Source organism: Bombyx mandarina, chromosome 18, assembly GCF_030267445.1.
Source record: "Bombyx mandarina strain Sakado chromosome 18, ASM3026744v2".
In the NCBI taxonomy this organism is placed as follows: domain Eukaryota; kingdom Metazoa; phylum Arthropoda; class Insecta; order Lepidoptera; family Bombycidae; genus Bombyx; species Bombyx mandarina.
The window spans coordinates 13,635,560-13,656,217 of NC_143224.1; the positions used below are offsets into that span (position 1 = coordinate 13,635,560).

A 20,658-nucleotide genomic window follows, 5' to 3' on the forward strand; every position below is an offset into this window, starting at 1 on the left:
GGCTTATGCATCTGGAATTGCTGAATCCAAATCATCAAATCAAAATTTTTTATTCAACATAAATGAAAGTACATACTTGTTGAACGAAACAAAAAGAACTATCGCCAATTCACAAAAAGTAGCCTCCGTCCTGAGAAGAAGTGGCAAGAAACTCAGCGGGCATGTCTTTTTTTGTTTTAATATTAGATTATTTTTTTAAATATTCATTTTTACAAGAGGTATTTTAACGTAACAATTATTGCAATACTGAAATGCCCGGAACGATTATCCATGAGCAATTATTATGAAGCCACGTCTGCATTTGATGCGATTAAAAATGTACTCACAGTGTGTAGTCACCTTAACATACACTCTAACTTTTCTGTATTCTCTTTGTGGAGTTTGCGTTGTTTTGTGTCGTGCAGTGCCCATAATCATTTTACTGAAATTATTAGTCGTGTAACGAAATAAAATTTACATCAAGGAGCGTAGTTTGGTAAAGACGCAGTACAAGTATATATTTTAATAAAGAATTATTTATTTTGGTTTTCGTGAATCGAAGATATTTGGAGGTTCCAAATATTATGTCACAGTTTTCATAGATTACTTTGTTTATTATTTACTAGCTGACCGGCAGACTTCGTAGTGCCTCAATCGATAAATAAAAGACACATCAAAGGAAAAACAAAATTGTTTGTTTTTATTTAATTCCGAGCATTTTCATATTTATCTACCTTTTAAACCTTCTCTGGACTTCCACAAATAATTCAAGACCAAAATTAGCCAAATCGGTTCGGCCGTTCTCGAGTTTTAGCGAGACTAACGAACAGCAATTAATTTTGTAGGTATTTATAGATAGATTACTTAATATGTTATTTTATTAATTAAAGGGTTATTCGTCGATATTCATTATTGTGTTAACTGGGGCAGCTAAAATGCAAACAGTGAACGTGAGATTAAGCCGTAAAGTAGATTTGGTCAGAAATAATTGTGATTATTTTAATTGCAATATGCCAGACGTGAATGTATATAAAGTATTTTTTATCGCCGTAGATCCATCACCTTGGACCAAATTTACCAGTCATCATCTAGTAAAGTATTGCTGATAAAAATATATGTCCTACTCTTCGAAGCGGAACGCATACGTCGCGGTAGACATATAATATCAGTTTAGGCCCATAATAAGTCCTACTATTCCCTTTTTTATTCGGTACTTTCAAAAGCAAACTATCATAAAACCTACCTCATATTGAGTAGTTATTATTGTCTATTGATATGATTACTCTTTTTTTTTACCTCTACCCATAGTCCTGAGTTCAGCTTTACCTTAATGTGTAGGTGAGCTCAAACCGGAAGTGTTGCTAACACTGGCCCTAGCAAGAACAATGCTTCGCAGAATCTACTACCGGATCTCAAAAGCGCCCCACTGAGAAGATCGCGCGAGAAACTTAGTGGGCTGTGTCTATGGGTTAGTTTACTCATCGAGCCCTTCGTCGCAAGCGGTGGGTTCGGTCAGGACGGTGCCCTGTGCTTTAGGTACCTCAGTACTTCTAAAGGCAGATCCAAGCCTTGAGGAATTATTTTTAAGCAACTTTTGGAAGGATATGGCATAACAATCGGGAACCATACTGAAGTTCGTTCCAGAAGCGGATGGTACTCTTTGAAAACGCACGGCAAATGTCTTAAAGTGGGCGAAAGAGTTGACATTGAATTGCCCAGCTTTGCTAAAGAAATTATTGACAATGTTAATGCTTCGACAGTTTCCTGGTTTTCAGCTCAAGCGACCTAATATATCAAACGAATACAAACAGTCCAATAAATTCAATTCGAGAGGCGATTAAGAAGCGAATACTGCCGATGAAATGGATTCCCTATTCGGGTGTAACAGAAAAATGATGGCGGCTCACGATGCGCCCGAAAACGTGACAACGTTGCTTAATTTGCTCATTCCAACCACGCGTAGAGCTGGGCGGACAGCTTTGTCCGAAACTTCTTAATTTTAAACCCAAATTGTCTAAAAATCAATATGTTGTTTCGAGCTCGCCCGTAGCTATATGGCCTCATACCCTCACGCGAGATTACCGTGTTTAGAAAAAAAAACATGTCGAATCTTCACAAACTTTGAATAATCATAATATGTCTTATAATCCTAAGTGAATGTATGAATTTGAGGAAGTCGGGAGGAAATTAATGACAAACATAAAATAAGAATATTTGTACCACGGGCAGAATCCATAGTGAGAGTATCACTGGTACATCGTGGCGATAAACAATTGGAGAATAGTTGTCATCAAAGACAAAATCGAATCGTCCAAACAAAATCTACTTTAAATTTGAAAACATTAGGTTTAAGTGCATTTTAGTGTCTACAACAACAATCTACATTCCTTCCCATGGTTGTTGTAAGAGACAATTAAGAAAACAACTGGAGAATGGACAATGGCTTTCAATAATTTGTGTGATATCTACTGCAAATATATCCTAAAATAAATATGTGGTAAATTCAAACTTAAAATGGGTTTGTTTCATTTTGGATCTAATTGAAAATTCCTAAGAGAGTAAATTTAAATTCTACTAAGGTTCAAAAAAATATAAAATTATTCTCCCAAAACAATACGCACACAGGTAAGCACTATCGATAATCTTGTTTACTTCAATAAGCAGTAACTATAAAGATAGTTAAACTTGACCTTAATGGCACTGCGACAGTCTGGTCCATTAGGAATAAACTTTCTTTTGGATCCCGTAAAAACGGTGAATAAGTTCCTCGGAAATTTACAGGAACGACGCGCGCTGAATGAGAATGTAACGAGAATTCACGGGTTATGATAAGAGCTTACAAGTGACACAGTAAGCGTTTTACTGCTAGTTGTAGTGATGGGCTTCGATCATGAGACATTGAATCAGAACCAGCGATTGCATTCTACGGCCGTCTGGTGTAGTGGTAAGTGACATGATCACTACACAAGGGGGTCGCGGGTTCGAATCCCGCCAAGGGAAGATATTTGTATGATAAATATAAAGTGTCTTTTCCAGGGCTATAGATGTATATTATATTATATATGTAAGTGTATAATAAAAATCTTGCATTCATTTCCGTTATCTACCGTTATCTATGGTACCTGTAACACAAGTTCTTTACGAGCTTAGCACGGGACCAGTTAACGTGGCGTGATGGTTAGTAAATACTTATTTATTTATTAATTATTTATTTAAATATTATTTAAAAAAAACACGTTTAACGGTCGACATTCTGGCATTTTCTCGTATATTACAGGTGATGGAAACACTTCCCGGAATTGAGTGTTTCTTTTTAAGTTTTTTTCTTTTTTTTTATTGCCCTTGAAGACGAGCATGCGGTCCACCTGATGGTGAGTCGTTACCGTCGCCCATGGACCTCAGCAATAGTGGTGGTGATCGAGTCTTGAATCCGGATTGTACAAAAATAGGTTCACTAATACAATATAGTTATCTTCTTATTTTTCTCAACCTTATCCCACTAGGCGGGATCAGCGCAGCGAATTGTTCTATTCCATTCTCTTCTAGCACTCCTCTCATATCGTCAACACACTCCATCCACGTCTTCTTCGGTCGACCTCTTTTTCCCCTCTACCTCGCACTACCATCTCCATACATCTCTTAGTCATATGCATTATACTGCATGCATAATTTATTTTTTTATTTTATTTTATTTATTTATTATTAACATAGAAGTAGAAACACAAGTATAATGTGCATCTGTGCTTGAAATAGGTGATAAAACCTGTATCTCAAGCAGCAGTGCTCCTCGTACAAAGAATACAATAGCTTTACTTCACAGAAACAGAAAGTTAATAGACAAGAAATACACTGAAATTCATGGTTTACATAAAAGTGACAAAATGTAAGCTTAAAAATATAAAAATTAACAAAAAAATAATATTGAAATGAATGTATTAATGTACCCTCTGTGTGTAATGAGTCTGCACATGAGTGAGTGTAAGAGGGTATGTGTGGGTGCAGTCAAAAAACACATACATAATACACTATTGTTGTATCCGCATCTAATTACTAATTTGAGCTACTGGCTAAAATTTATAATGATTCCCACAGGCCATTCCCAAAGAGGATTGATGTCAGAAAGTTAGCGAATTTACACTATAAGCCAGCACTATAAGCTATTTAAAAGTGCATGATGAATTCATGTTGAACTTATTCCATCCAGCGGAACGTGAGCTTGAAAATTGTGTAACTCCATCTACAACAATGGCAATGAATGTGAAATAAGATATATTATTCAGCGACGTAGAAAGCTTTCATAATTGTACTTCAAGACCTATATTTTATTTAGATGCCTTAAGTGTTTTGTCTTTTTAACCTTCACTAGCCGCAGACACTGTATAAAAGTATATCTGTGTTGGTTTATTCATCTTACTAAGAGTGAGCCGAGCTAAAAATATTACTAAAACTATGTATAATATTAAACTTGGTTCCTTTTGCATGTTAAGAAATAAACACTGTTTTTTAATTTAATAAAAAACAGGTTTAAATGGAACATAGAAGATACCAATAACTTTAAAAACCCCTATTTTTTTCCCTTTATCTTTCATCCCAAAATATCACTCATGCTCAAAGCACCCCATCCCTTCAACCAGTAATTCGAATGGACGTGGAATTAGGTAAGTTTGTCACGTTTCCGAGGTAAGCGAGAACTGATATCATTTTACAAAGAAACACTCAATTCTCATATTTTAAATGTAATCGGGAGAGTGCTGTCTTATAAATTTAAGAAAATCTGGCAACTTTAGTAATTCAACATAAAATTGAATCAGAAGAAGCCTCTATCTTTAGCAGTGGATATGTGACAAAAATTAACGAATTTTTACCTGAAAAAAATAATTAGAAATATTTCCCAAGCCTATGTTGCTCAAAGGCTGGAAAAGTCTCTTTCGTTTATTTTGAGACTTGAAACTAGGAAAGCAGATTGGGTCAGAGGGTATGGAATGATTAGAACCACACCAGGAATGATGAGCAACCGGAATACATAATTCAATGAACCGGCTAATAGTAGTAAATAGAAAAAAGATAAATGAATCAAGAACGGCTTGTGACCTTCAAGTCACGATGTCAGTCGGTGCGTCGCTTGAAGAAGTAACGATTTGTAAGTTTTTTGAAATTCTCGTGGTAATCCGATATGATTTTTAGGGAATGAAAATATTAAATAAAGTTTTGACGTGTATCAGTCGACAACAGAAGGGAAAACAAGTATCGAAGTGAAGTGAGATATTTTTAGTTGCTTTAGTTTGTCACATCCTGTATACGGGTAGCATTGATGATGTTGCGTCGCTTCATCGCCAAACAATTCATTACTACACGCAACAGCTCACCTCACTATCAAAATTACTTAACGCGCTATCGTTGTCCGATTTGAAATATTATCAAATTCACAAACACTTTAGCTAGAACACGAAGAGCCAGAATACGCCCAACTGAATTTAAATTAATTATTATTCTGTTAATTAGCCGCGGTTAAATTATTGAACGTTGATAAACGCGAAGGAACAAATTAATGTAGGTCTAGTGTTTTCTTTATATTTCGCGAGTTGTGTAAACATCGGAAATAATAAAATGATAATATTATACAATAATAAACCTGAGATAAAAACGTAAAAGTGACTTCAATAACAAAACCAATGTATGTTTTGTTTTCTATTTGTATTTTTTATTAACTAAAAGATGTTCACGGTTGGACAAGTGGCCTTGAGAATTTCTTTCGTTTAGTAATTAAGATAAGCGCTTATTAAATTACCGTTGGTAGATCCGGCGTTAGTATAAATCTATTTTCTTTTTTTATGGTATTAATAGGCGATTCCGCTTTAGGCCAATCAGACGTTGACTGGTTACCGTCTTTTATGGATATTATTAATGCCAGAGGCACGGACAAGTCGTTATTTACCACTAAAGATTCCTTTCAAACGTCCTAAATGTATAATTACAAGCTTTTGCTCGCGAATCCATCTGCGTGGAATAGTTACTTTGGCATAACGCTAAATTTTACCCCCCACTTCATTTACGTAGAAAGTGAAAATATTTTTGAATTATAGAATGTTAAGGGAGCTATTTAAACCCCTATTTTGAAACATTCTTTATTGGTGCTCCACTTGTATTGATCTTACCGTAATGTTATATAGCCTATAGCCTTCCTCAATAAATGGGCTATCTAATACTGAAAGAATTCAAAGAATTCAAATCGGACCAGTAGTTCCTGAGATTAGCGCGTTCAAACAAACAAACTCTTCCGCTTTATAATATTGAACAGTGCTGTATCACCAAGTCACGAAGACTTCCTAGCGTGTTTACATTATAATCTAGTTTGTACATACATACATGCATCATCAGCTTATAGCAGTCCACTGCTGGACATAGCCCTCTCCAATTGCTCGCCACTGAGCACGATCCTCGGCTTCTCTCATCCAGCTCCTGCCAGCCACCCAGCACAGATCATCACTCCACTGAGCTTGAAGGCGTCCTGCACTGCCTTTTTCAATTCGCGGTCTCCACTCAAGAACGCGTTTACCCCAACGGTTAACGGTTGTCCGGTTAATATGGCCAGCCCATTTCCACTTCAGCTTACTAATTCGCTTTGCTACGACCTTAAACTTGTGGACTAGTCCAACTGTGAGTGTCAACGTTTCCGCTCGGTAGGCCATGACAGGCAGGACGCACTAACTGAAGACTTTCGTCTTTAGACTCTGTAAAAGAGACGACGAAAATATTCGACGTAATTTTCCAAAGTTTTCTAGTTTGTAATTATGTATATTAGGTAACTAGCGACCCGCCCTCGCTTCGCTTCGGAAACATTAAAACACACATGAAACAAAAAAAAAAAAAAAAAATTAAAAAAAATAGCCTATGTTCATCAGGGACAATGTCGGCTTCTAATGGCAAAAGAATTTTTCAAATCGGTCCAGTAGTTTCGGAGCCTATTCGAAACAAACAAACAAACAAATCTTTCCTCTTTATAATACGTCATTCGATGGTGACTGATTACATTAACGCCTATACATCTAAAAATACAGTACTCTTCACGGAATATACGCTAAAAAACATAGTGTGAACCAAAAATATTGCTTGTATAAAATATTGCTTGGTTCATTTGTGTATTACAACGTCCAATATGAGTTAGGATTCGGTAAACTCACGGAGCTACGCCTGTAAATTTAACAAACACTACGAGAATTTATTTATACTTGAAATTATCATTGAATTTCTTTAGACTAAATCATCTAATGTAATTTTTGTTTATTTGAATTCTATTTCAATTTAGTATATTTAAAGAAATAAAAAGAATCGAATTTTTATTTGAAATGAATTTTTTTGGACTATAATATATGTGGATGAGCTCACGGTCTTATATTTATAAAGGTATTTTACACCCTTCAAACCGAAAACTTTTACTGTTTCGCGGCAGAAATAAGTCTTGGAAGTCGTCGTGGCCTAAAGGATAAGACGTCCGGTGCATTCGTGTTGAGCGATGCACCGATGTTCGAATCCCAGGCGGGTACCAATTTTTCTAATGAAATACGTACTCAACAAAAGTTCACGATTGACTTCCACAGTGAAGGAATAACATCGTGTAGTAAAAATCAAACCCGCAAAATTATAATTTGCGTAATTAGTCCGCGCGGGTAGGTACCACCGCCCTGCCTATTTCTGTCGTGAAGCAGTAATGCGTTTCGGTTTGAAGGGTAGGGTAGCCGTTGTAGCTATACTGAGATCTTAGAGATATCTCAAGGTGGGTGGCGCATTTACGTTGTAAATGTCTATGGGCTCCAGTAACCACTAAACACCAGGTGGGCTGTGAGCTCGTCCACCCATATAAGCAATAAATAAAAATATAGGCAGGATAGTGGCATACACTCGCGTGAACTCACAATATACCCTATCATCAGTAATTATACAAATTATGAATGATATCTAACTGGTTTCTATCTACTTTATTGACGTGACGTCACGAACTCCATACCTGTGCCAATGAGGCACTTGTTGTCATGAGCAAGCCTAAGCCCATAGACGCCGACCCTGACACTAATATAACGTAAATTCAACACTAACAGACACTTAAACAAGAGATACTTAAACATAATGGCGGTTACGGCTAGCCTTATTGGGCCATTGCAATCAATTGATCCAGGCATCACAGTTTAGGCGTACATTTGGCAAGCAGCCCGCCCGGGTCTGCCAGCGCTGTGTCGAGACACAACCACGTTAATCTTCAAAATGTTATTCCGGTTAGTCGATGTAGCCTTTGACATGTGCATTTTGAAACGCTGCAGGATTTTCAGGTCTTGAAGCTAAAGCCTCGTTCACAAAGTATGCTCAGATGCAGTACTCTATTTTTAATTGAGGCCAGAGGAAATCACGTGATATTAGTTAGATAGATCTTGGAGCAACTCACAAGACCTTAATTAACTACACTTGCAAGATCTTAACTTACAAGACCTTAATTTTACTGGTGGTAGAACCTCTTGTGAGTCCGCATGGGTAGGTACTACCACCCCGCCTATTTCTGCCATGAAGCAGTAATGCGTTTCGGTTTGAAGGGTGGGGCAGTCGTTGTAATTATACTAAGACCTTAGAGTACATAGATCTGCAAAAGATTACAGGGGCTAGTAAATTCCAGGTTTTAATAGTACGGAGAAGAATGGACCTGAAATAAAATCTGGTCGGTTGCTCTCCCGAAAAAATCAACTAGAATGGCCTGAAATAATCAGACACTTGGAGACCGTAACAACAATTCTGTTGAGAACTTTGATCCATTATTTTATGCGGGTAATTGCAATTGCATCCACATATTTATATGAGCTCTAGTACTGGTTTGGCATTACCTACCTCTATACCAATGAAAAAAGTGATCGGCCGTTCCCATTAATATTACTTTTAAATTTACTATAATAATTTTCAAGAGATCAGCATAGCTCACATTATAATATGCATTATGATTAATTATTTGTGCCTCTAAGATTGTCGGAGTTCGTAAGCAACTTATTGCCTAACATACTTGTATATTTTATGTTTGTATGTTTGCTGTATGTTTTTGTTTGCAATAAAATTAATAATCCACTGCACTTTGTCTGAACTTTGATAGTGTACATATGTGCGGCTTAGTCGAGGGAATTAAAGCAGAGGCGTATAAGTCAAACCGTGTCGTAGCTCGACGATATCATTAGTGATTCTCAATCTGAATAGGTTCAAATGTAAACAGATGGTTACAGTGAATATGTTCTTTAACTTTTCCGGAAATTATTCTGGACGATCGTTCCAACAATAAAATTTGAATCGTTCGCACCTTTAAGAGTTGGTAGAATAGTAAGGCTCTTTGATGTGGTAATAAGCTGCATGGAAGGAGTACATGTGTGGTCTCATCCTAAAGTATCGAAGACGCACACACTATTACTGAGAGGGTTTCTCATGTAACACGAGTGCCCATAATATATCGTGTACACATAGAAACTGTTTACCTGTTTAAAAAGCTCAGTCATACCGTAGAGACATCAGGGATTGTTAAGGTGACTATTTTAACAGCCTTTTATTAGCTTTGTCTATTGTGGTGTATTACTGGTAATAGAACGTCTTGTGAGTCCGATCGGGTAGGTACCACCTACACATTTCTTCCGTGAAGCAGTAATGCATTTCGGTTTGAAGGACGGGGCAACCGTTGTACTGTACTAAGCCCTTAGAACTTATATATCAAGGTAGATGGCGACATTTACGTTGTAGATATCTATGGGCTCCGGTAACCACGTAGCATCAGATGGGCCGTGAACTTGTCCACCAACAACATCCTATTTAGTTGAAACGTAACGTAAAATGTCCGATTAAGACAAAATTTAGCACACGTCATGTTGAAGACTGATGATGCTATGATCATTTTATTGCTTTACCCAACAAGGTAATAGGGATAAAAAAAATTGAATTTGCTGTTAAGATGTTATCTGTGGTTATAGCCTATAAGAAAACTCTTAAACTCTCGGGGTGTCTGCATGTTTTGCCGGAAAATGCTTATGTAAAGGCTGCTATCAAAAAGCTTTTGAAATTTTCAACAAAACCCAACAACCATTATCGGTTGTAAACTAAACTTTAACACGAAATAATAATTGCACTCAACCTCACAACGGCCTAGTTGCCGGTGGCCTCTTTAAAAGTGCCAAAAAGCAACATCACCTTTTGACCGCATTGCTGTGAAAACGAAGTAATGGAAATAAGCTAGTGTTCCTTTTTTTGGAACAAAGTTCCTTATGGGACGATGCGGAGGGGTACCCTAATCAAGGAAAAAATGTCCATCCCCTATAAGTATATTACATGTGTAGATTCTGTGCGTATATACACTTTTCGATTTGAAGGAAGAAAATAATATAGCTGAGACTTTGATTGAAATTATAAGTGAGCAGGAAATATCTATAAGATTCTGAACGCCAGATTTATACAAACGACACATTGATAATAGCCAGCATTTAAAGCGAATTGAAGGTTGAACCGATTTGGCGAACTGAACTTTTCCGTTCTAATTGGGTGTAGTATTTTCTAACAAAAGTAATTGATTTAAAAAAAAAAAAATTTGCAAGAGCTTAATTCCCTTTCTTTAAGGGTTTGAATCAAGTATAAAAAAAAAATCTTAGTCATCCCGATGACCTAATCGCATGTAATTAAATATAATATAGTAGTTAGCTACTCGTGTTACTTGGGAGACGCTCTCAGTAAACCTGCGTGCGTTATCGATACTTTTACTAAAGCTAACTGTAATATATTATTATTGATATATAAATACTATTGTATTGCTTTGAATTATATAAGACCAATAGCCAAATTCAAAAGGTACATAATAATAGTCTTAAAGGTTTTTGTGGCAACATCAAGTTGCAAACTCTAAGCTTATAGGTGGTAGATAATAATACAAAATGCAGTTATGAGTTTTAAGCTTATACTAAAGTACCGCCTTCTTGTTATAGTTTTAGTGTCTCTAACTGACAGATCACAGAATCCGTATTTGTTACGCGATCGGCTCTATCTTTATTAAAGTCATTCCAAGCTCTTGAAGACTGTCTCGTATCTCCAGTTTTCGCATAGATAGAATCCCAGTCCCAATAACAATTGAATTCGTTAAGATTAATTTTAATCCAACCACTATAGCTCCTACAAATGCAAATAATGCGTTAGTTACTACCTAATAAATTACTGCAGGATTCGTCAAAAATAGAATCCCATTTGCATCGCTCAAAATTCATGTACGACCGTAAAGACCATCCATCACGGAGTGGTCACAGACAGGAACCGCGGGCGGTGGCCGGTTCATATTCACAAATCATACGTTGAAACTCGATCAGCCTCCCGAAGTGAAACTGATAAACCCGTATTTCATTCTTTATTTATTGCCGTAATCTCGTTACAGCAATAAAGTTTCAAGACAGTTCTGGCGAGGTTTATAACGTTTTTGTTGCAGTGAGTCATGCAGTCGGACGGTTGTCATACAATACTATTGAGACTCGGACCTCAAGCCTCATTAACTACAGGCATCAACTACGGGTTTTAAAACAGAATACAAAGCACAAACACAACCCCTAACAAGATAATGAACAATCGTCTTCAAAATGACATCACAAACACATTATACCATTAATTCCAGTTCAGGTACTGAGGTCCATATTACCATAACAAATACCAATTTCGATTACATTCACGCGGCAGATAGATAACGATCGGCGTATCGTTGTAACTGACACATTGTTACATCGATGGTTATTGTGAGACGTTTCTTGAATACAAAACGCTATAATATCATCGAGATTATTAGAATGCAGGTAGGTACTCGGAATTGTTCTTTGGGTATTAAAGATTCTTTATCTTAGGGAGGGTAGACAGTATGTAGATTAATTGTTTTATGCAATAAAGTTTCAACTAAAATAATGATGATTTAGTGCGTTTTTTTTTTTTTTTTCACCGCCCTCCTGGTGTTAAGTGGTCACTGGAGCGCATAGACATCTACAACGTAAATGCGCCACCCACCTTGAGATATAAGTTCTAAGATCTCAGTATAGTTACAACGGCTGCCCTACCCTTCAGACCGAAACGCATTACTGCTTCACGGCAGAAATAGGCAAGGTGGTGGTACCTACCCACGCGGACTCACAAGACGTCCTACCACCAGTTAAAAATGAATTGTTCTTTGGGTATTAAATATTCTTTATCTCAGGGAGGGTAGACGATCGTAGGTTCTACGGATTAATTGTTTAATGCAATAAAGTTTCAACTAAAATAATGATGAATTCGTGCGTATAACACCTCGGTCTGTAACCGACCTAGTGTCTTAAGCTCATGCATGCATGATATAATTGATTTTTATGGATACGTCTGCCCATCTAGAGCAATTAATAGCAATTGGTAATTTGACTTCTAATTCATTATTATTTACTGGTGGTGTGAGTCCGCACGGGTAGGTACTACCACCATGCCTCTTTCTGGCGTGAAGCAGTAATGCGTTTCGGTTTGAAGGGTAGGGCAGCCGTTGTGACTATACTTGAGACTTTAGAACTTATATTTCAAGGTGGATGGCGCATTTACGTTGTAGATGTCTATGGGCTCCAGTAACCACTAAACACCAGGAGGGCTGTAAGCTCGACAACCCATCTAAGCAATAAATTAAAAAAAAACATTGTTAAAATATTCCCCCATTATAAATAGGAACCACGACCCTCAATCCGCTGGACTTAATCCAGCCTTAACCAGATCAATACTAAGAGAATTGATAATATATTAAATTATCTTCATTCGAAGCTGTCAATTGGATTGTTGTGAATAAATGATGCCGGACGAACTTAGCACAGGATTTATCTGAGCTTGGAGATTAATTCGTAAATTGAAGCTTGCGAAATGTTTCGGTCATCTGGTCGGACGCCTGTAATCTATTTCCGAAAATTAGAGAGATGTGATAGACAGCTGGTAATTTCTGACATGAAAAAAGTATTTAGAATGAGTACCTAAGTAGAGAGAGAAAGAGAGAGAGAGGGAGGGAGAGAGAGTAGGAGTATGCTTTGATGTACACCAAAATTAATAAAAATGTTAAACATTAATACAAAAAAAAACAACGGGCGTACAATCTTATTGCTAAGAGCGATCTCTTCTAGACAACAATGGGCAAGAATCACTTCAGGTAATAAATACCTATCGATTGAAATATAAATTTATCTATTTATATTTATAAATATAATAACATTCATGTTCATGTAATAAAGATCATAATATCATAAAAAACTATTAAAATCGGACGCCGTGACGGGCAGGACATCCAGTTCGAATGGAAGAGACCAGGATGCCAAGACAACTACTATATGGCAAACCAGAGGGCCGCAGTATGGCGCAGTATGGCAGGATGGCGTAGAGCAGGACCTCAAAGCTATCAGTGTCAGGAACTGGAAGGAGAAAGCCTTGAACAGAGCAGTCTAGAGAGACATACTGGATCAGATTAAGGTCCATCCTGGATTGTAAGACCTGAGATGATGATGATGATTAAATATTTTCATTTCTCAATGTACTGTACAATTCAACATTTTAAACTCCTACTTACAAAACTAAATTCCTACTCCTAAACTACTAATTTTTCAAGGTGGGTGGCGCATTTACGTTGTAGATGTCTATGGGCTCCAATAACCATTTAACACCAGGTGGGGTGTGAGCTCGTCCACCCATCTAAGCAATAAAAAAAAACTTACATAAGTATATTTGTAACAAACAGATACATACATAATATCTGATAACGTCTGAGTTATTTCTGAATAGCTTCAAGAAAGGAAAATACTTGAAATTTATTTAAACTAAAACGTAGTCAGCTATGTTTAACTACACATCTCCAGACCTCATTATAAATGCAAATACAATTTGAATCTCTAAAGATGGCGATTTGTCTCTCTTCCTCTCCTACAAACATATATATGTCCCTCCCCCTTACTCAAGGCCAAAGAAGGTTGGGTTTCAAAACGTACCGCGATTATATTATGATTTACTGAAATTAAATAAGTCATTTCGTATTTAAATGATAAATGTATTAGATGTCAGATTCCTTTGTATTTTCAGTGTTTGGTCTATTATTATCGAACTATAGCTCTGTGGTATCTATCGCACATACTTCGGTACAGTAGGTATGTCCATTTTCAAATTAAAATACTTCGTGCAATACAGCCGTAGAATAAAATTGGTGGGAACGATCAACACAATGAACATTATTGGAGTATTTCTATACTATTCTGAAACTCTAGCAAAAGTCTTATTAGTTACTTTTTATTGGCCAAGGCAAACAAATTCGCTTACGGCCCTTTCGATGATAAGTCAAAACCTGAGCCAACATAACAACATGAGACAAGATAGAAGGTTTAATTTAATTCCCATAGCGGATGTCCGTAACCTTTAAGCCGAACCGTAATATATGAAGCTTCGTGGCAAAAGTAGGCAGTTTAGTGTGGTGCTAGTCAGAGCTTTCAGGCTCCCTAAAAACATAGAAAAATACATAATATATTCGCAGACTGACATTTCTTCATTTTCTTCCAAACCTAATCTTAATTCCAAAAACGTCACGGAGACTCGAATCCAATTAAAATGTGTGACGAGATTAAATTAGGCGTGTTTTCTTATTAATTAAAATTTTAATTAGTTAATCCTGATTCGCTCAAGATGATTCCGACCGATGTTCTGTTATTTATTAAACTAGATTAATAGAGCCAAGTACATAATATATTAAAATGAATTTACATTTTGAAGTCGTCGTGGCCTAAAGGATAAGGCGTTCGGTGCATTCGTATCTAGCGATGCAACGGTGTTCGAATCCCGCTGACGAGTACAAATTTTTCTAATTAAATACGTACTTAACAAAAATGTTCAGGAATGACTTCCACAGCGAAGGGATAGCATCGTGTATTTAAAATCAGGCCCGCAAAATTATAATTTTCATAATTACTGGTGGTAGGACCTCTTGTGAGTCCACACGGATGGGTACCACCACCCTGCCTATTTCTACCGTGAAGCAGTAATGCGTTTCAGTTTGAAGGGTGGGGCAGCCGTTGTAACCATACTGAGACCTTAGAACTCGTATCGCATTTACGTTGTAAATGTCTATGGGGTCCGGTAACCACTTAACATCAGGTAGGTCATGAGCTCGTCCACCCAAGCATTAAAAAGAAAAAATGTTTTATATTTATATATTATATTGTCATGTATGCATTCCTAAACTATTCATTCAATGGCAATGAAAATTGGTACATTTGGAAAAAGCCGCCCCTGTCTTATTAGTCGTTACTGGAATATTATCATTGGCGTCGCACTTCGGATTCTATAAGCACGACGTATTGAATGCCGCTACCCGGGATATAGCAAGTTTCATTTGGAATGAGCTTAAAGTACCATTGTATGATATTGGCTTCCTCGAGCTACGAATACCACTTCTAGGTATTCATTCATGTAGTAAAATTCTGATCTTAACCTCTTTGTACTCATCTTATGTTACATTAGCTGAGTCCCGCGATGCTGGTCGCGGTTATTATCGTACCGCGGGTGACGCCGCGGGGAAAAGCTAGCCTAAAAAAGTAGCCAAAGTTACTCCTTATATTATCAGCTACCTATCAGTGAAAGTCCCGTCAAAATCGGTCCAGCCGTTCTAGAGATTAGATTAGATTAGAGACTTCATGTCTCCAAATACTAAATATATTTAACAACGAAAATTATTCAAAACAGAATACAAACCTTGAGCACCCGGTACAGAAGTCAGGTTCGCTAGCCACTAGGTCATTTGGACTAGGTCGGTGAACTTGAACCACACAATGATAGTACATTGGCGTTATACGCATCATTGGACATCACTAACAAAGCCAACACAACAATGACGCATCCAAATTACTTGTAAAGCCCAATCTCTTCAAGCCTTTAATCGAACAAGTGACATAAATCTGTTTAATCCTTCCGACGATAAAAACTTTCCCTTCACAAATTACAACTCCTCCGTAACAATTAACTAAGTTACATTAAGTACGTAAGATGTTTAAGTTCAGTTAGTTAGGACAAGATTTTTGAACGTCTAACTTTCCTAACTTAAATAATAAAACCTCTGAGACAGATTGTTTGAAACGGTTCAAAGTCGATAGCTGCTGAGATCTCAATGATAAAGTCTAAATAGAGAGAAGAGATGAGTTTAAGGTCAATTCGCTGCCATTCTTTCCTAAACTACCTAATCCTAATTTAGATAACAAGCATTGCTTGGCCTGTATGGGTTTCTACCATCTCTCCTATTTCTATCTTAAAGCAACCACACATTTAATATAGTCGTATCAATACAATCAAGATGTTATCCGGTTAGTATGAGTCGTGAAATTGTCAACTTTTCTTAGTTAGCTTAATACCTAGTGAGAATTATTTTTGTGGAAGTCCATAGATAGATCAATAGGAATGTCTAATGGAATCTACTTTTTTTCCCCCTACCTAAGCTGATAGCCTTGAGAGGCTATTTCAGCGTAACCTTAACTAGTAGGTGAGCTCACGGGGCTCAAACCGGAGTGATGCTAACACTGACCCTAGCAAGAACAGTGCTTCGCAGAATCTACCACCGGATCGGAAGCGCAACAGTTGTCTCACCTCTCACCATTTGAAGTGAAAAGCATGATTACTTCGCCCCAGACAGAGGCAGAACGGTAGAATATTACGAGTAATTAAACAAATTAAAATAAAACCTACTTTAAGGACATTAAGCCTTATCGAAATTTGAATAATTTCCTTTTCTTGTAAACAATAATAAATAAGTCGTTTCTTGTAAACAATAATAATGTCTTATACACTACGAATTTCTAGTATTATTTTACAAGTCTATTTATGAAAATTGTATCGATTCTCTCATTCAAATTCATGTGCACATTGTTTAAATTTTCTACTTCTAACACAATGGAAACACTCACAATACGATATTAGTTTTCAATTTCTTGAACGATCGTGTACGGACGTGGGTTGGAAGCTCTTATTCTGAAACAACAAAGAATGGATGTGGTGTTTTGTTTTTGAGCACAGTTCCTATGCTTCCGGTTTTGTAAATGGAATCTAATAAATAATATTTAAGTATGACATTGCTTCATGGAAAATCAATGTCATATTTGTCATACTTGATATTTATTTAGAGAAAAGTACTTCTAGACCATTTAAACCAAAAAAAACATTTTGCTTGTTTCATTATTTATTCGTGCTCAGCTCACGGCCAATCTCGTATAAAGTAGTCGTGTATGACGGCATCCACTTTGAAATATGAGACAGAAGTCTAAAATTAATAAAAAACTCAATGGATTAAATTTTAAACAACAAACAATATCTCAATATAAAAATTATACATCTCAAAGTCGACAGCAATAATTATAAAACAAGTCAAAAATTGTAACTAATTTAAAAATAGCAATAAAATTTAATTTTAGAATGACACATCCTGTACACACTTGGCGACGCTCCGTAGAGAGTGAGATGAGGACTGCCAACGTGACCTGGAGTGATGTCAAGGAGGAAGCGCAAGACAGGATCAAGTCGAGACAACTTGTGAGGGTCCTATGTAGTGGAGTACCCTAGGACTACAACATGACACATCCAAGTTTTTGTAGATCATGCTCAAAGTGTAGTTCAGGGGCAACAAAGACTAGTGTTTGCGGAAAACGATATCTATTCAGGCTTACAAGGGAAAAAGCTTATACGCCTGCCCCAGCTTCGTGTACGAAGCTTTCAATTATTTCCTGTTTAAGACTTTCGACTTTCAGAGTATATTGGAAATATGTTTGCTTTTGCGGAAACACGACTTTAATGATGGTTTTATTTTAAAACGCAGTTTACGTTATAAAATATTATTTTTGTATGTTCATAAATTTTTACGAAAGAGATAAAATTATTTTATATCTATTAGTTAGTGAACTTGGGCCAACGAGTCCACGGCCCACCTGGCGTTAAGTGATTACCGAAGCTAATAGATTCCATAAAGTGATTCCTGCCATCCAACTCGAGATATGAGGTTTATTGGCTCTTACCGTAACTACGACAATTAAATACATATTTTTCTGGTCAGATTCTTATCATACAATTTTATTTATTCCTTGTTGAAGATTTGCATTTTTTTTTCCACCTATTTTAGTAACCTCGAAGGGCTATTCTAGATTCACCGAACTAGTAGGTGAGCTCGCGGGGCTCGAACCTAGCAAGAGCCCTGCTTCGCAGAATCTACCGGTGGTAGATCGGAAACGCGACCCCTGAGAAGATCCGGCGAGAAACTTAGCGGGCTGTGTCTGTGGGAGATTTACATAGCATACGTTTGACGTTTATGAATATTTTGTATATTATCTGTGCATTCCTGCATTCCATCACTCATTTTGGCGCCTTTTGAACAAATTGTTATTTGTCGAACTAAAAATGAAATAAAACTTTACTTCCGCAAAACTATATTCCTTAATCTCGGAAGTCATTCGTGAACATATGTAAAATACTTATTTGATTACAAAAATAAATACCTGTTTGCAGGATTCGAACACCGGTACGGTAGCATTGCTCGATCTGAGTACACCGGGCGTCTTATCCTTTCGGTCACGACGACTTATTATTCTCTATTTCTACTCTTCTTTTTCTCCACCTTATCCCACTAGGTGAGGTTGGCATAGCGAATTTTTCTATTCCATTCTCTTCTATCAGCCGTCATCTCAACACTCTCTCATATCGTCATTCACACACTCCACCCATGTTTTTTTCGGTCGACCTGTTCCCCCTCCCTCTCCCCTATTTCTCTATTTCTACAATTTTTTCTAAATTTAACACGTTAACTGCCAAGGTATATTTTCTAAATCCTCCTAATTTAATTTCTTGAATTTGATTTCAAATGGTTAATAATGAATAATTACGTATAGAAAAGAGTTCCCTTTTCTTTATTTTAGTAAAAAAAAGAAAATAAAAAAAGTGTGTGTGTCCGCTCCGACGCACGACTGGAGTTTACTGGATATAAAAAATTAAACGAAACAATACGAGAAATAGTTCTATATTACGACAACACGATACACTACAGATTATTAACAAATTAACGAGACACAAAACAAACGACTAACAAATATATGAAAATACAATAATGAGAGAAACGCGCGATCAGTACGAGGCTTTGTGGCGGACTGCCGGCGCATGTACTAGCATGTCACACGAAATGCGCATAACGCATTTCGTGTGACATGCTAGTACGATTTTGGTCCCCATAATTTTCATACCCCGGGCCTATATATGTAAATCGATTCTAAAGGAGTAAACTCCAAAAACTGTCAGGCACCGGTCCCTGACGTGGCGCGAATGATACAAATTGTAGTCCCTGCGCCATGTCAAGCATTATGTCAGGCACGTAGGTGTAAATCCACGAGTTTGAGCGCGCTTCCTTCTGCATTTTGGCGGGAAATAACCGTCAGCGTCCGCCGCCTTCGGCTAACATCGGTCAAGTGTCGTGTGCACTGTGCAGTGTCATATCGTATCGCAGTTTACTCCGTTGCTCCGTTACCCCGCCCACCCGCACTGATGTTTTGACTTTTGAGTTATAATTTCGAATCCCATGCATTTTAGTTGCATTAGAGTTACGGAAGCAGCGGGTTTGCGTAAAAATAATTGTAGACGATATTGTCGAATATGGATGATTTTGATTTGTCCTTATCAGATTTGCAACAAATTGATGAATTAGAAAAGCAGTTAACTCAAGGTAATCTTGAGTTATTAGATGTTCAGAGTAATGGTGAAGTAAGTGTTGAAGAAGAAGAGACTTTGCGTTTGCGTATCAACAGGAAGAGAAGATATATAATTGAAAGTGGAGACGAAGATGAAAGCACTAATCAGCAGGTTAGATTACCAATAATTGCAAATAAAACTGATTTGTGGTACGAACCGTCGCGTAACCAAAGGCGAATTGTTCCATTTACTGAGTGCCCTGGTTTGAGACCTTACAGTCTGAGAAGTTTGATGGCTTATTCAAAACCAGAATCATTTTATGCTTTGTTAGTCCCGAACACTGTTTTTGAAAATATAGCTATAGAAACCAATCGCTATGCCGAACAAATTATTACAAAGCTAAATTCAAGAAAACAAATAAAAAAAGGATCTCGATTACTTGGCTGGACAAAGACAAATACGGAAGAGATCAAAAGATTTTTTGGTCTGATTTTGTGGATGGGAATTGTCAAGTTACCAAAGCTAGCTGATTATTGGTCAACTGATCCCTTGATTTGTCAAAATTTCCCGCGTACAATTATGGCTCGTAATAGATTTGAGATTATGTTACGAATGGTGCATTTTACTAATAACGAAGATCAACCTCCTGGCGACCGTTTGTTTAAAATTCGTAGTTTGCTTGATGCTTTGAATCTCAACTTTGCTGCACATTACTACCCTCAGGAAAGCCTCTGCATTGATGAGTCTTTAGTGCCATTTCGAGGGCGAGTAATTTTTCGACAATATATTAAATTAAAAAGGCACAAATACGGTATTAAACTATTTAAAATATGTACCAATCCAGGATATACATTAAAGGTTCAAGTTTACTCTGGTAAACGTGATGAAACTGAATATGTAACACCTAGCAATATCGTCATGTCTCTTATGACCAGCTACCTTAAACGAGGTCAC

The 20,658-nt window shown here is 37.0% G+C and overlaps 1 protein-coding gene across 2 annotated transcripts in view; it reads right to left on the reverse strand.

Moving 5' to 3' along the window:
• Positions 1 to 20,658, reverse strand: part of Con (leucine rich repeat protein connectin) — a 298,451-nt gene that overhangs the window by 14,058 nt on the left and 263,735 nt on the right. The window contains exon 3 of one of the 2 annotated variants that reach the window (XM_089734586.1): positions 16,947 to 17,010. The exons of the other annotated variant lie outside the window; for it this stretch is intronic. The gene's annotated coding sequence lies outside the window, so the exon portion shown is untranslated. The remainder of the gene's footprint in view (positions 1 to 16,946; positions 17,011 to 20,658) is intronic. 2 annotated transcript variants of the gene reach the window in all.